This window comes from Pinus tabuliformis, chromosome X (genome assembly GCF_031772625.1).
Source record: "Pinus tabuliformis cultivar Carrire ecotype Pingquan chromosome X, CPIR1, whole genome shotgun sequence".
Classification (NCBI taxonomy): Eukaryota; Viridiplantae; Streptophyta; class Pinopsida; order Pinales; family Pinaceae; genus Pinus; species Pinus tabuliformis.
The window spans coordinates 1,051,608,418-1,051,620,679 of NC_142308.1; the positions used below are offsets into that span (position 1 = coordinate 1,051,608,418).

Consider the following 12,262-nt stretch of genomic DNA (forward strand, 5'->3'; position numbering starts at 1 on the left):
TTACAAAAGTTGAAGAGAAAGTTGGGATGAAAACAATTTTACTGATTTACAAATGAAAGTGGGGATGAAACTCTTTAGTAGATTTACATAAGTTGAGAATTTTTGGTAATTAATATAATTTTAGGTGGGAAGATTTGGTCCCCTCAAATTAGGTCAAAGTAACAAAAAGATTTGGTCCGCTTAAATTATGCCAGGTGCCAAATTGTTTCGGTGCAAATGCAAGTTTTTGGTCCTCATAAATTTTGTGGTGCCATCCGGACAAGATTATGTATGCATGCATTCACACAAGTTGAGGAGAATCGAGACGATCTATTGGAAATAGAAATTAATTAATAAATGTGGAATGAGCTCCAGTACAGTTCCACTTTCTGGGAATTGATTAACAATCGACACGACATCCACTACAGTTCCACTTTCTGGGAATTGATTAACTTGCTGGGAAATAGTGTTACATGTGGGAATTGATTAACTTGCTGGGAAATAGTGTTACATGTGGGAAGTTGTGTGACTTACATCAATAAAAGCTGTGGGCTCCACTTTCATTATGAAAGCGCCATGTCCACGAATGTGGAATGAGTTTCATTGGCCATCTTTATTGGTACACGTGATTCATATTAGAGTGAAAGAATATGAAATTGCAGTTGTTATTCGTGGAATGAGTTTCACTGGCCATCTTTATTGGTACACGTGATTCATATTAGAGTGAAAGAATATGAAATTGCAGTTTTTATAACGTGATTTTTTGAAAGTTTTTTTGGCAAGTTTTTTCGGTCGAAATCCGGTAAGAATTTATTGGAATCACAAGTTTGATAGCTAGTTTCTGTACAATAAAAGCGTCCCAGAAGTTTTGAGGGTGCTGAATCCAAATATGCAGTTAAAAAACCATTTTAACTGCAACAAATCAAGATTTAACCTCAATTTCTTCCGCCAGATTCCGTCACCGAAATCTCCAAAAAATCGACAACTCCTATGAAATTCCTTTCCAACCTGACTGTGCCACATTTCCTCCTATAATAAGTCTCGTCCCACCTCATTTCTTTCTCACTTGCCTCAGATATTGGACAGTCCTGAACAATCCTGGATTTTCATTATCAAACGCTTGATCGCTCAGTGTCTGATTTCTGGAATTGAGAATGTCTCTGGGGCCAGTAGATCCTGTTATTGGTGAGCTTATTAAGGTAGCATTGACCGAGCTGCTAGGAGTCGTTAAAATCATTGCTTCCAGCAAAACGTGGGGTAAAGAACTCAAGGAAAAACTCTTGTCTGTAACGCCTGCCATTGATCAAATTTCCAGGAATATTTCAGATACATCGCCCGACAGACGTAACCAGTTCAAAGACTTTCAAGTTGTCCTGCAAGAAGGCATTACGTTGGTGGATAAATTAGAGAAGGTACGCAGCTTTGATATATTCAGAAAGTACCGATATGGAAAGAAGATCCAGAAGTTTCAAAGGAAAGTCTACGATTTCCTTCTTACTCAAGTTCCACTCAATACCGCCCTTGATGTGCACAAACTAGATGCAGATGTTAGGGTTATCGCCCTTGATGTGGAGAAACTAGATGAAGATTTTAGGGTTTTTTTTCAACGATTTGAGTGTGAAATTAGCAGTGTCATTGCCCGAATGACTAATAATCCCACTTCCAATACCATCATGCTTCAACAAATCAACACAACTCAGGTATGTCAGACCTCCTGTGATATGATGCATGAAACTACGACGGCTCATCAGGCCATCATCTGCACCTCCCAAGTGCCGGATATGCCAAAATTTGTTGTGGGTTTGGATAATCGTATCAAACACGTGAAACAAATTCTATTGCAGAGTGATGTTAATGTCGTTGGAATAGCAGGAATGGGCGGGAGTGGAAAAACCACTCTTGCAGCAGCCCTTTGCAGGGATACCGACGTCAAAGATAAGATTTGCATTTTTTTTTGATGGATTTGTTTTCCAGACTTCCAGTTTATTTTCTGATGACTTGAGTTTCTAACGCTTGTTAGCTTTGTATTTTCAGATCATTTTCAAGAAAACAACATCATTTTCATTACCGTCTCGCTTCTTGATAATGTAAACGGTCCTTTAGAGATTTTAGAGGTAATGTGGGATAAGCTAATTGATGGCAAAAGGCCTAAATTTCGGAGCATAGAGGATGCACATAACAAGCTGAATGAACGGCTAAAGTCAAGAAGTCATCAGCCAACTTTGGTCGTTTTGGATGATGTTTGGTTCACGTCAAATCTGGAAACCTTGCTGTTTGAGGTAGAAGGATACAAGACAATTATCACAACCAGACAGGACTCCACCATTCCAAATACAGATAGTACACATCATCTGTATAAAGTGGAGATGTTGGACGAACTTCATGCCCTGTCACTTTTCTGCTTCTGGGCCTTTGGTCAGACTTCGATTCCAACAACGGCAGAGAAGAATCTTGTTAAAAAGGTATGAATTATACATACTCTTCAATCTTTCTTAACTCCTTCCAGAACACTAATTTTGCAATCAATCTTCAACTTTGTAACTTCAAAACTATTGGTGTTCAATACAACTCATTCCCACGAAAGTTGCAAGTCACGGCTTCATTTTCACAAATATTTGTAGGTTGCAGCAAAGTGCGATGGTTTACCACTTGCACTCAAGGTGATTGGAAGTTCTTTACACGGAGAACCCCGGCCAGTCTGGCAAAGTGCTGAGGAGAAGCTTTCCAAAGCACAACCTATATCAGATTCTCACAGAGTTAAGCTTCTTAATCGCCTGGAAATGAGTATAGATGTCCTCGATGATGAGTCAAAGGAGTGCTTTTTGGACTTGGGGGCATTTCCTGAAGGAAGAAAGCTGAGCGTAGATTCGTTATTGGACATTTGGGTATATGTCCGCGGGATGGAATGGATAGATGCTTTTGTGGTCCTATTAGAACTTGCAAAAAGAAATCTCATAAATTTAATAGGCAATCCCGGGTAAGGAATTTGTTAACATCTCTAATTTGTCTAGTGCTTAGCCCTCTGTTTTTCCAACTCGTCTAACTTCTTGCTTCTGGATTCTTTCATGCTCCAAAACATACTAAACATCAAAGGAGTTTGATTGTTGTCACAAAGTAAACATCAAAGGAGTTTTTTTATGACTAATATGGAGCATTTTGATCATTTGATTTGATTTGTTAGGAGTGGCGCCATGGAATACAACTGCGCCTCCGAGCTTTCTTTTTCTCAGCATGAAGTAATGCGGGATTTAGCCGTGCATCTGGCTAATAAGGAGTCTATCGACAATCGTAAGAGGCTTTTCGTGCCTCGCAAGGAGGATAGTATTCCCAAAGAATGGCTGACTCTCACAAATCAAGTGTCTGGCGCTCAGTTTCTTTCGATTCATACAGGTGATCAATCAAGCTGCTCCTAATAAAACGGCAACAAATAAATCAAATCCTATGCTATGGGCTGTATTGAGCGGCCACTGTATATGCGCCCGGTTGGATTTCGGCCTTGGCAAAATCGAACTAACACTCATATACAGATATACCGCGGCTGCTCAATTAAAACCCAATAGCATAAGATTTATTTGTTACCTAATAAAAACACGCTTTCTTTCCCTTGCCTAATCATTCAATTATATTCATTATTTCCATTCAATAATTTCCCAACTTTATTAAAGGTAATTTACATACATTTTTATGACTTCTAGATTTCTGAAACTTGCAGGGGCAATGCAAGACCATGACTGGTGTCAAATTCATTTTCCTGAGGTGGAAGCTTTAGCCTTAATCTTTTCCGCAGCACAATATTGTCTTCCAACATTTTTACAGACCATGCCAAAACTGAAAGTTCTTATATTATACAATTACAGTTCTCAGCGTGCAACACTCAGTGGGCTGCCCTCTTTTCCTTTACCTGTCCAGATTAGGTCTGTGTTTCTTAATAAGTTGCGTGTGCCTCCTCTTTACGACAACTGTAGATCCTGGGAAAGGTTGGAAAAATTGTATATATGCCTATGTGAAGGCCTTGAAAATATCACTAGATTGGATAAGGAAGTGGAAGCCCCCAACTTTCCAAACATTAAGGAAATCAATATTGATCACTGTAGTGATTTAAGGGAACTGCCAGCTACGCTATGCAATTTGACTTCCCTCCAAATATTGTCTGTCACTAATTGCCATCTTATCCAAAAATTGCCTGAAGACTTGGGAAGGTTAAGGTCACTGAGGGTGCTAAGATTGTCCACATGTCCAATCTTGTCAAGGTTGCCACCGTCCATTTGCAGTCTCGGGAAACTAGAATATCTCGATATTTCACTATGTGGGTATTTGAAGGACCTTCCCTCTAAATTTGATGAGCTATCAAAGTTACAATGGTTGGACATGAGGGAGTGCTCGGGATTGAAGAAGCTGCATAAAATCAAATTGAAATCTTTAAAGCGTGTAATAATTCCTGATCAGGAGATGGAGGGAGAGTGGCTGTCCCTTCCAGATCTCACCGTTGATGTCGTGGAAGAACGCTTTAGTTTGGATTGGCTTGATGAGTGAAGTACTTGTTAGAAGCTCAGCAATAATTGTTCTGTTACACAGCTTTAGTTTGGATTGGCTTGATGAGTGAAGTACTTGTTAGAAGCTCAGCAATAATTGTTCTGTTACACAGCTTTAGTTTGGATTGGCTTGATCAGTGAAGTACTTGTTAGAAGCTCAGGAATAATTGTTGTTCTGTTACACCGCTTTAGTTTGGAATTGCTGGAGGTAGAACGCTTTACTTTGGAATTGGCTTGATGAGTGAAGTACTTGTTGTGTTAGACCGCTTTAGTTTAGTTTGGAATGACTGTAGGTGTGAACTTGTTGGACATAATGCAAAAGACACAGCACTATAATATATGTCTTCATTTTCTTTGAACTACACTGTTTTTCTGGGTTCAAAATCTACCACATGTAATTTTGATAATGTATTTTACAATAACTCAATAACTCAAATTAATAAATCTACTATTCTGACATCGTATTTTACCATAACTCAAATTAATAAATCTTAAAAAGTATGAGTGTAAATTAAAAGTTAACTATTTTGATAATGTATTTTACAATAATTCAAATTAATAAAATTTAAAAATTACTAATGTAATTTGTTTTAAATTCCAAAATTAATAAGAGCTATTTGGTAACATGTCACTAGTTGTGCCATCCTATTGCGACAAAAAGGGCAAGCTGGAGGAAAATGCAGTTGTCTATAAGGCGATTTTTTGAAAGCTTTTCCGGCGGATTTTTCTGGTCGAAATCCCGCAGGAATTTATTGGAATAGCAAGTTTGATAGCTAGTTTCTGCACAATGAAAGCATCCCAGGGGTTTTTCAGGGTGCTGAATCCAAATATGCAGTTAAAAAACCATTTTAACTGCAACAAATCAAGATTTAACCTCAATTTCTTCCGCCGGATTCCATCACCGGAATCTCCAAAAAATCGCATTATAGACAACTCCGAGGAAAATAAATTGTGTTGGGATTCGATTTCCACAGCAAACCCGAGATTCACTGGCTCGCATATTGGCATGATAAAAAGAAAATCATCAAACAAAATGTTTCTTTTTTCCCTTTAAGAGAGACAACCATCAAACCAATTGTGTTTTTTTTTCTCTTTTGCTTGATTTGTAGGAGGGTGAGGGTTGTGAAAATAATGCAGAAATAGATTTAGTTATGGAGCAGTTGAACAGAATTAGTTATAAACAGTTGAACAGAGTTAGTTATGAGTGGTTAGGAATTCCTATATAAGCATGATGTAATTGAGTAAAGAAATCAATAAAAAGTTGGTGAGTTTTATGTTTTAATTTGGTATCAGAGCTCAGGATTTGAGCTGGGGTGAGAGCGCAGGTGAGGAAGGCCGAGTGGTGTTTGCGTGAGGCCGGATCTGCGCTGTTGTGCGTATGTTGCTGCCAAGACCCCTGTCAAGAACTCGGGTAGCAGTGTTTTAAGTTGGTATAATCCATTTGCTGGTGTGCTGTCACCATAGAACCGGCCCGTTGCAGCCATCAAGAAGCTGTTGCTGCGTGGACTGAAGAACCGTCCGTCTGCTGTTGTGCGTTGGAGTTTTGAGTGAGGCCTGAAGCAAGGGTCTGAGTTGAAGGCTGTCAAGAACCGTTTGCTGGAGTTTCTTTGATTTTCAGCCTTCAAGAACCGTTTGCTGGAGTTTCTTTGATTTTCTTGAAACCTGTGTGTCAGTGCTGTGTGGAGTGCGTTGAGTCTGGAAGTGAAGAGGTTTTCACCGGAGGAGTGTGCCCAGTGTTTGGAAGGTGTTGAGTGATGTGTTCCAAGCCAAGAAGGAGTGAAGGTAGCGTGGATGTGTGAAGCAGCCAAAGTCGACCTCCTTGAGACCTGCGTGAGGGCGTGATGCGGAATAGCATAGCCGTTGGAAAGCTTCGTGTGTAGAGCGTTTTTGCCGTGGAAATTTAGTGAAAAGACGGTTTCTGTGCAAAGTTTGCAGAAGAATTCTGCGAGGAGTCGGCCTCTGTACATTTTAGTGCAATTTAGAGGCGCATAATTAATTTAATGCACTGAATTGTTTTCCTTTTTAAGGATCGAAAGCTTGATAACATTCGCTAGAAGCTTCTCGTTAGCCAAGCCTTCCTTGTTTTTCCGCTCAACATCGAGGTTGTAGAGTTAGATATTTCAAGGCTTTAGTATTTGCTCCGTCGAATTATATTTTTTGCCCCTCTGTTAAGTATTTCTATGCCGAGCAGAGATCAGTGAGTCCAATAAAAAGGGAAATGCACCATTTTTTGTTCTTTTCAGAGACTGCCGTTTTGTCCCAGTTGGAAAGAAGTCAGAGGCTGCCATTCGAAACTCTCATCTCGAAGACGCGGCGTTTCTGTTTGCAAGTGTTGCAGAAGTTGTGAGTGGAGGTAATTCTTTGCAGTTTTTTTTTATCTCAGCAACAAGTTTTCTTGCATCTTTCGATTGCTCGTCCGCAGGGCATCTTTGGCTGTGTTCTTTTTCTTAAAACTGAGAGGTTGAACAGACTCACGGTTTTCTTTGGTCACACGAACCGTGGTCATATTCTTTTTCAGTCGGCCCGGTTTTCTTTGTTTTGTTGCAAAAATCGTGTAAGTGGGTCTTGTTCAAGAGAGTGCTGTTAGTGAGCACCGTTTGTGATAGGTGATAAAGCTAACTGATATGTCTATTATTTTAGACTTTTTTGACAATGATCTTTTTAATGATCATTTTCTCATGAACCCATTTGGGATTAGCAGTGTTTTTGAGTCCATTGACAAAGAGTTTCATGTTGTTGAAGATCATGTCCCTGAAGAAATCACTCATGTTGTTGAGGATCACGCTGTTGAAGAAATCACTGAGATTAAAACTTGCCCGGTTGTTAGAAGTTTTATTGGATCTACTTTCAAGATGACTCCTACATTGGAGGATACTACCATGGATGTTCTTCGAAGGCCGCTCATGTTCAAAGATGACTGCATTTTGGTGACTCCTTCGTTGGTTCCTCATGGAAAGTGGGGAGAACATGAATTAAATTACCTCGTTCGAGATCTTGCATTGCCTCTCAATCCAAAAGAGGTTGTTGACGTTAAGTATGTAAGCAAGGAGCAAAGGAATTTCATAAGGAAACCCAAAAAGGTGAAGATGAAACTGCACCAGCAATGGAAAAGGAACAAGCATGGACCTTTTAATAAGAAGACAAAAATGAAATGTTTTGTTGTAAGCCTAGCTGAGACTTAGACCAGCAGGCAAGTTAAAGTTTAAGTTGTCATGATTAAGAATATAGTTTCTTGTATATCGTGCTATAGTATATATTTGTTATATAGTTGGAATTAAGGGGGAGTGGTAGAAAGGTATTAATTCCAACTACCCTTTGTTAATGCAGTAGCTAGATCAATCTAGAGAATACAGCAGATGTTCAAAGTACAAGTTCTAGAAGTCAGTTAGGTATGGTAGAAAATCCATTTCTCCATTAAGGGAGGATGTGAAAATAATGCAGAAATAGATTTAGTTATGGAGCAGTTGAACAGAATTAGTTATAAACAGTTGAACAGAGTTAGTTATGAGTGGTTAGGAATTCCTATATAAGCATGATGTAATTGAGTAAAGAAATCAATAAAAGTTGGTGAGTTTTATGTTTTAATTAGGGTTGTTCAATCTGTATGAGGGTGAGGTGATATCATATAAAATATAGTATAGTATTACATTTTTTTCTCTTTTTGCTTAATTTGTATGAGGGTGAGGGTTGTTCAATCTGTATGAGGGTGAGGTAATATTATATAAAATATAATATAATATTACATTTCTTTTTCTATGGAGTATTTTTTTTTTTAATTTAAATAAATAAATAAATATATATATGAAATTTATAGTTATTTAAGTTTAGATGAATTCACTTTAAATATTAGGCTTGTCAACTAATACTTACTCAATAATTATATTAATAAATGTGGTTGATATAAACTTTAGATGTGAATTTAATATATGCTATATTATAAACTTAATATTCTATATTAATATATTAAATCTAAGATTAATATTAAAAACTCTAAGATTATCAACTCTAATATATTATTATACATATCAAGGATTAATAATATAAATCAAAGGAATTAAGAAACCAATGGGATTAATATTATAAACACAAAGGATCAATAAACTCAAGGAATTAATCTTAAAAATCCAAAGGAATAATAATAAATCAAAGGAATTAATATCCAAAGAGATCATTCTTTTCAGATCCTTACATTCACGAGGGCCAATACAACTCAGAGGATAACTTCAAAAAGGCAAGAAAAAAAACTGACTAGGTAGAGATTGTCTAGCTGATTCTAGGCCATTTCTCTTTAGCCTACTCTAATCCATGCAAGATAATCTTCAATGTTCACTCTAAGGGACAAACTAAAACAAACTACTTGTAATTTATCTGCAACAATGTATAAGATAAAACATTCATTAACTATCTCCTAGTGCTAAAATGTTTTTCTTTAGATTTTTAGGCTTAGAGACTTTTACGGATGGCATGACAATTTACAATTCAACTCTTGATTGATTGAAAGTCCCTTTAACCATCCTCCACTGATTACCAAGTGCAGGAATTTCTGCAACAACCTCTTATTGCATGTTTGTATTCTATGATTTCATTGTTCAATTGATTCCCATTGTGGCCCTTCACAATACAATCTACCATGATTTCAATTCTCAAAGAGAAGGAAGTATCTAAATTTGGTATTGATGCTTACTTCTCTATGAGAAAGGTACAAAGCTAACTTCAGGTCCAAGTTTTACTCTATATTTAAAATAAATAAATACATATTCTCTTTCATGGCAAGACATATCCTTTGCATCACTCCTCCCCCAAAGAAACAAAAGAGGACATTGACTTCTATGCAGATTCCTCAGACATTACATTGACAATTCAAGAAATGGATGGCACTAAATTCTCTGAGTATACATACACACTTCATGTGATGCCATTCATCCCCTCTGAAATACATGGAATGAGTAGTGTAGTGCTATGAATTTTAGTAGCACAATTGCACAAGGATGATCATTAATGCAACAACGTATCTTTGAACAACTTGCATGTGGACTACAACTATCAATTGCACCGCCACTACGATGTATCCTTTTCTTGTACATTGAGTGTGTAGGTTTTAACCCTGTATAGCAATTACCTGCAAAAGAATTCTTAAAACAGAAAATTTACAATGGCGAGGACATGAAACAAATACACAGAGATATTCCCCTAGATCCTTGAACTGGGACTATTAGATTGATTTTTCGTTATGTTCTTTTCATTGTTACAATACATATATATACCTGTCGAAGAATTCATAAGCCCCAATCCATTAACCCTGTATTAGAACATAATTGTAGTTCCCTTGACTAAATCTACAAAATACCATGGGTAGGTCCTTATACATATAGAAAAAAAATATATCCCGAGGTGTTGCCCTGGACCTCGCGTAGTAAACCCCCAGCAGGGGGGCTTCCAGCCCCCCTGTGACACCCATTTTGTGCCAAGAGCAATGAACAGGAGGGATATCACCCTCCCCCCTCAGCCCCGCATATGCAACTATTTGTGGAAAGAATATAACACAAACCCAACAAAGTAGGCCACAATTATCAATTTTACCACCACTATGCACCATCCCCTTCCATTTTCTTTCACTCTTAATCATGATGGTTTTTCACCACAGTGAAATTGAATTGTATTACCTCATATTCATCTCTCTTATTGCTCCCAGGCCATTACTTGACTTTGTTTGGTATCATTCTACATAGCTTCATGGTTGGTATTCGTATCTCTCAGGATATATATACGCATGTTTCAGATTTTTTATGATTATAGAGATGATATCACAACTATTATGAGCTTTAGAACACACCTACACTCTGTATAGATACAATTGCATTGGCTAATGATTCCTTGACCAAAATAGCAAAGGATGTGGTCTTCAAGTCACTATGCCTTGATTGTGTAGTTACTCCTTTGCTTTAACATGTCTTTTACTCCTTCTACATTCTTTCTTTCTCCTGCTTTTCCTTGTCACCTCGAAAGATTTAAAAATTGATGGAAGTTTGGAATACGTATTTGAATTATTTTGAATTGATTGGGTTGTTTGAAAAGCCAACTATGTGACAAAGTTATCATGTCCAGTTTCTTTACATAACAAATGCAACATAGATGTCATTAGGTTCTATGTTCTTAACGGTATGGTAATCACTTTCGTTCTAATTCACCAATGACATATGTTCAGTTCTTCATCATGGTTCTCCATATATAGTGTATGGTCAATCCTCAGTGCAAGTTTGATGAATTGCAAGCAGGTGTTTCGAAAGACACCCATGTTACTATCAAATTATACTTGTGAATGTTGTATGTCAATATAAGTGGGTGGCACAAATATCTGGTGCACGATTTGAGTCGATGGGATTTTAGCAGGACCAAATTTCTCCTTTTCTCCTCCTCTCATATAATGTGCTACTTACTCATCCCTAGCGAATAAATGTAGTGCTATAAGTTGATATGCATCGTAATTTAAAAAGGTGTGTTGTCAACTTTAGCAAATGCAATTGTTGTTTATTGAAATAATGTTATTTTTGAGTGCCTTATTAATGAGCAAAGGTCACAAATCAACAAAAAGTTGATGCAAATCATGCAATGATTTTGGTAACTTAAGGCGTTGGCACCCATCTACTACTAATGCTTCCTAGTCTAAGAGTTTTGAATATCAATATGAACAACCTCACAGGTAGAGAGAACTATTTATGCCATCACACACCCACTTTCCTTATAGGAATTTATTTTTAAATAACTTCTTTTGAATTTATATTTATTCCATAACAACAAATTTGACCAGCTGGTCGGATTTTTATAGTTCATATTTCTAGCTAGATATTGTTGTAGATGATGTAACAATAAGAGTAAGTCAAACCGAATAAATGAGACAAATATTTTTTAGTACCACAAGTTGGGCATAGTCAATCCACAGAAGGAACCTGATCTAGAGGAGGATCAATGCAAAATTGATGATAAGTAAGCAGTCAACTTACTCCATCATAACATAAAAATGCACCCCAACTTTGCATATTTCACAAATATTATTATAATCATCCAATGGGATGCTTCTTTGAAACTGTTGGTCTATGAAGATGATGGTGCACTAGTGTTGATATTTTCCCGAGTCTTAATTTCTACATCCCCAGTCTCACACTTATGTTCATTTTACCCTCCACTACATGGTCTTTTGAGAAATCTATCCGTTCATCCCCTCTGCAATACATGGTATCCATCCTTATCTGTGACCAAATCACAAACACATCGCATTGTGAAGACAAATAGGGTATAAAAGCCTTCAAGCTGAAAATTTTCCAAATGCGGAAGGCCATGGAACAGATCATGCCCAAGACCACCTTGTAAATTTTTCAAAGAAAGTGGCGAGTTCCCCATGTAACCATTTCAATAGTTATAGGCAAAATAAATCAATCTGAAAAAATTTCTATACATGGCGAATATGATAAAGTTGTACATGGTGTTGCATGGGCCATTGAACATATTGTATGCTCTATTGTTGCTAAGGATGAGGGATACCATCTTGACATTTTCATTTATTATTTCTGCAAATCTCTTGAATAAACACTTTGCTTTGTGGACAAAATTTGTTTTGAAAATTTTTCAGGGGAAACGTTTTTTAAAGTACCTAAATCATATCTCTGTTCCAAATCTGGAGTGGCATGCGATGAGGGGTCAATTTTTGTGAAGTCTATATGCAGTTTATGTCTAAATATAATATGAATAGCCTA

General features: G+C 37.2%; 1 pseudogene across 1 annotated transcript; it reads left to right on the top strand.

Annotated features, from left to right (window-relative positions):
* The first annotated feature begins 1,008 nt into the window (after nucleotides 1-1,008).
* Nucleotides 1,009-4,856, top strand: LOC149143420 (putative disease resistance protein At5g47280; annotated as a pseudogene). The gene is made up of 5 exons (XR_016264101.1): nucleotides 1,009-1,944; nucleotides 2,026-2,441; nucleotides 2,601-2,956; nucleotides 3,161-3,369; nucleotides 3,692-4,856. The product of XR_016264101.1 is annotated as a putative disease resistance protein At5g47280 (transcript).
* Nucleotides 4,857-12,262: the final 7,406 nt, after the last annotated feature.